This window comes from Hipposideros armiger, unplaced genomic scaffold, assembly GCF_001890085.2.
Source record: "Hipposideros armiger isolate ML-2016 unplaced genomic scaffold, ASM189008v1 scaffold_16, whole genome shotgun sequence".
NCBI classification, from domain to species: domain Eukaryota; kingdom Metazoa; phylum Chordata; class Mammalia; order Chiroptera; family Hipposideridae; genus Hipposideros; species Hipposideros armiger.
In genome coordinates this window covers 453094-458826 of record NW_017731366.1, presented here as the reverse complement: position 1 = coordinate 458826, position 5733 = coordinate 453094, and positions in this window count along the sequence as shown.

Here is a 5733-nt window from a genome sequence, read left to right as displayed (position 1 = left end):
CACATTAATTAAAAGCATGCCTCTACTGCTCAAGAGTTTGAGCTCTGAGCAACAGCGGTTCGATTCCCGGCCTGAGCTGAGCAGCTGCTGAGCTGCCAACAGGTGGCAGGATGGCTCAGCTTAAAAAAAAAAAAAAGCATGCGTCTAAAATTATGATGAAGCTCTTTTTAAGATGCAGAAATGTAAAATTACACTTTTTTAAAGAAGTGAAGAAACTATTTGTACACTTCGAAAAACAGATGTGCTTTATATCAGAGATGGATGACAGTTACAGGACTGGACTCTTCAAAGCCAATTACCTAATATTTTTCTTGCTACCTAAACAATAGCAATGGCACTAAAAGAAACTTATACCTGCATTTTAATCACAAATCTAGCATTAGAGAAGTTCTGCAAAAAGGTAATGCAACTGGAAGGCTTCCAACTCCAAATTAAAAATCTGCGAGTCTCAGATTAAATTATGGAATGTTGCAGATGAAAAATAAAGATACAATTCGTTTATTGAATGGAACCAAAAGTTGTCAACATTTCCCTGAATCTTGGAACTACTAAATTTCATTTCTCTAAATATTTTTATTTTTTTTTCTTAGTGGCATGAGTTATCTCAAATAGCTTAAAGTTATTCTCTACAAATCCCTGCTGTTTGCTGCTGTTCAGATAGAACAAAAATTATTCTTTATTAACTTACCAATATGTGTATTTTTGCTCCAAAATTTTACCACAATAGATATTTAACAATTTTCCCACTAAAACAAAACAGTATAATATTTTCCTTCTATCAGCACTGCATTTAAAACATGTCTACGTTAAACACAAAGAACCATTATCTTATTTGGCTAGTAGATATTGAGTTCTCCTGTGTTTCTCCTCTATTCTCACACTACTGCCTTCTGATACTTGTGGTCACCAAATATGTGGGAGTATTTGTGGAACCACACCAAGCAGTTCTCCAGGATACCAGCTGGAGGTCCTACAATTTAACTGTTAGATCTCACAGGTGAAGGAGTCAGTTCTGTCATCCCATTTCAGGTGACAATTGCAAGTAGTAGGTCCCCAGGTTCCCCACAACTCCTGTTGGATTTGGCTACACATTGGAGGTTTCCACAACCCCCTCCTCAGGTTCTGTTAATTTGCTAGAGTGGCTCACAGACCTCAGGGAAACACATTTACCAGATTATTAAAGGATAGAAAGCAACCAGATGAAGCAATGCATAAGGTGAGAACTGGGAGGGTCCTAAGCGAAGGAGCTTCTGTCTCCATGAAGCTGGGGTGTGTCTTCCTCCTGATAGATGGATGTGTTCACCCACCTGGAAGCTCTCTGAACCCCTTACTTACATGAGAGGCTTCCTCATGTAGGCACGATCAATTATTAACCCAATTTTCAGCCCCTGTCCCCTCTGTGGAGGATGAGGGGGTGGGGCTGAAAATTCCAAGCTTCTGATCATGGCTTGGTCTTTCTGGTGACCAGCCCCCATCTAGGAGCCACCCAGAGTCACCGCAATAGAGCAAAGCTGCTCCTAGTGCTCTTGTCACTTAGGAGCCATGTGTCAGGGACTGGGGACCAAGACCAAATACACAATCTTCTTATAAATTACAAATCACATATATATTTTCAATCTCTTGAAAGAGGGAAAGACTGTGAACAGAATGCAGGATTTCTTGAAATTTAAAGGTTAAAGAACTCCAAAAGGCAAAATCCAATCAAGTGGTTTACCACCTTAGAAGAAGGTTAAAGATGCTTAAATATCTTAAGACCTGAGTCAGAACCTGGGCTTCTCCTCTTTCTAGGTGCCATACTTTTGCTAAGTAATAATCTCTCTGAGCTTCAGTTTTATCTTTCATTTGTTTTTTTCTTTAACCTGTCAAATGGGGATTAATGCGTACTTTACAGGACTGTGGTGAAAATTAAATAGCGAGTGTAGGGTGTCTGGTTTGTAGCAGGTAACAACAAATATTTATTCTTTATCTTTCTTTTCTCTAGGAGCTTGAGATCTAGTTGGGATGATACACTGTAAACTCAAGAAGAAGTAAAGGAAAATCCAAGAGTTAAGCCACAATTCCCATGCACCGAGGTGGCTGGAGAATATGATCTTTAATGTCACTTCCAACTCTAAACATTGATTATTCTGTGACATCTGTATAAGAAGTTTCATGGGGCAGTGTGTGATGAATTTGCAAATGGGAGGTGCAGACAGTAAGTGCTGTGAGGTCAAAGAAGGGAGTGACTGCCCAGGGTTGGAATGGTTTAGGAAGACAGTTAAAGAATTCTGAGCTGAGTTACAACAAAAGCCCAATTCAATTCGGAGAACAACTGGGAAGAAGAGTCTAATTATAATACAAATTCAGGCCAAGCTGAGGAGAATAAGAAACATAAAATACTGTATCAGCAATTTGGTCTCTGGAACCCACAAAGAATTATTAAGTAGCTACCATGCTCTTCATCCTTATAATAGTCTTTATAAGATAGGCAAAGTATATTAGCCCTGCTGAAAATCTCTTGTGAGTGAGAAACATGTTCTGTTACAAAGAATAGAAAACCTGGCCAAGAGTGGCTTAAACAAATAAAGTGGCTTTTTTCCCCCTTAAATAGTAAGAACTCTAAAGTGGGCAGCCCAGGGTTGATGCCAGCACATAATAACGCAGCCAAGTCATAGGCTCTTTCTAGCTCTCTGCCTCACCATCCTTAGCATGATGGCATTTGCCCTATTGCTTGTTGCCTTATGGTCAGGAGATGGCTGCTGTACCTCCAGGCATCACATTTGCATTCCAGACAGGGAGCAGACAGAAGGACAAAGGAGCAAAGAGTGAGGGCCAAATGGCGTACCCACTGAGTCTGTGCCTTTTTATTAGGAAAGCTAAAGATTTGCAGTCCTTGAAGATGCCCAATAGATGCCCCCTTGTAACCTGCTGACCAAAATTGTATCTCATGGTTGCTCCTAGTGGTAAGGAGCCTGGGGAGAAGGGGCATGTGTATGGGATTAGTCAGCCATTCAACAAGGAAGACAAAAGGGTTGAAGCCTTGTGAAAAAAATTACTACAAGAGATAAAACCAGGGAATTGTTTTCCTTAAGCCCAAAAATGTACCTTATATTAAAAAAAAACTTTTAAAAACTTTGTGATAATTGTAGATTCACATGCACTTGTAAGAAACAAAAAAGGGATTCCTTGAAGCCTTTAACCCATTCCCCCCTATGGTAGGTAGCATCTTGCAAAACTTTAGTACAATATTGCAACTGGCATAGTGACATGATACAGACAAAATACACAACAGTTCCCTCACCAGAAGGACCCTTCACATTGTCCTTTCGTAGCTACACCTATTTCCTTCTTGCCCTTTGTCCCAGTCTTAATTTCTCGCAACCCCTAATCTGTTGTCCAGCTCTCTAATTTTGTCAGTTCAAGAATGTTATATAAATGGAATCATATAGCATGTAACTTTTTATAATTGGCTTTTATTCACTCAGCATAATTCTCTAGAGCAGTGGTTCTCAACCTGTGGATCGCGACCCCTTTGGGGGTTGAACAACCCTTTCACAGGAGTCACCTAAGACCATCGGAAAACAAAAAGATATTTACATTAGAGTTATAGAGTAGCAACGAAGATAATTTTATGGTTGGGGGTCACCACAACATGAGGAACTGTATTAAGGGGTCGCGGCATTAGGAAGGTTGAGACCCGCTGCTCTAGAGATTTACCAGGTTGTTGTTTATACAGTACTGTAGTTCATTTCCTCTTCTGCTGAATGGTATTTCATGGTGTGGATGTAACACAGTTGGTTTAGTCATTCATCTTTTGAAAGATATCTGGGTTGTTTGGGCTACTACAAAGAAAGCTGCTATAAACATTCATGTATAGGTTTTTGTGTCAACATAAGTTATTATTTCATCAGGATAACTGCCTAGGAGTACAATTGCTGGGTTGTATGGTAGTTGTATTGATACTATTATTATTTTTTAAAACTTCCAAGCTGTTTCTAGAGTGGCTACACCATTTTACATTCCCACCAGCAGTGTATGAGCGATCCAGTTTCCTGACATCCTTGCCAGCATATGGTGTTATCACTACTTTTTATTTTAGCTATTCTGATAGATGGGTAGTGATATTTCATTGTGCTTTTTATTTGCATACCCCTAATGATGAATGACATTAAACATCTTCATATATGCTTATTTGACTACTGGATATCCTCTTTAGTGAACTGTCTCTTCATGTCTTTTGCCCATTTTCTAATTAGATTTTTTTTTCATGTTTAAGTTTTGAGAGTTCTTTATATACTTAAGGTACTAGTCCTTACTTGGATACAGTTTACACGTATTTTCTCCCTCTCTGTAGCTTGTTTTTTTATCCTCTTAACAGGGTCTTTCAACAAGGCAAGTTTTAAATTTTGAGGATGTTCATTTCAGCTTACCAATTTTTCCTCTTACGAATCATGTTTTTGGAGTCAAATATAAAACTCTTTGCCTAATCCTACATCCCAAAGATTTTCTTCTGAGTTTTTTTGTAGAAGTTTTATAGTTTTACATTTCATCTTAAATCAGTGATCCATTCTGAGTTAATTTTATAGGAAGTGTAAGACCTTTGTCAAGGTTTATTTATTTATTTTTTTGCATACAGATAGATACCCACTTACTCCAGCACCATTTATTGAAAAGGCCATTTTTCCTCCATTGAATTTCTCTTGCACTTTTTTTGAAAAATCAGTTGAGCATATTTATGGGAGGTCTATTTCTGTTTTTCTTTGTATTCTGTTCCAGTGACCTGTGTGTTTATTCTTCCACCAATATCATATAATCTTGAATATTGTAGCTCTATAATCTTAAAATTATGTGGAAAGATTCCTCCCGTTTCACTTTTTATTTCCAAATTGTTTTAGCTATTCCATTTTCTTTGCTTTTCTACATAAAATTGATAATAATCTTCTCTATGTCTACCAAAAAAATCTTACTGGAATTTTGACAGGAATTGAATTAAATTTATATGTTCATTTGAGGAGAATTGACACGTTTACTATTTTGAGTCTTTTAGTCCATGATTTGGGCATGTCCCTCCAACTATGAGTGCTTAGATCTTTGATTTCTTTCATTAGCATTTTGTAGTATTCAGCATATAAGTTTTGTACATGTTTTGTTAGACGTACCTAAGTTTTTCATTTTTTGAGCAATTGTAAATGGTATTGTATTTTTAATTTCATTGTCTCATGTTGATAGTGTTTATATATACAATTGATTTTTTATTAGTTTCAGGTGTACAAAACAGCACAGTGATTAGACATTTATATAATTTATGAAGTGATTCTCCCTGATAAATCTAGTACCCATCTGACACTATACATAGGTTTCACAATGTTGTTGACTATATTCCCCATACTGTACTTTACATCCCTGTGATTATTTTGTAACTAGCAATTAGTAGTTCTTAATTCTTCACTTTTCTCACCCAGCCGCCCAACTCCCCTCCCATCTAGTAACCAACAGTTTATTCTCTGTATCTATAAGTCCGTTTCCACTTCGTTTGTTTGTTTATTTTGTTCTTTAGATTCCACATATAAGTGAAATCATATGGTATTTGTCTTTCTCAGCCTGACTTATTTCATGTAACATAATACCCTCTCGGTCCATTCATGTTGTTGCAAATGCTAAGATTTCATTCTTTTCTATGGCAGAGTAATATTTCATTGTGTATACCCATATGTACAACTTCTTCTTTATCCAATTGTCTATTAGTGAGCATTT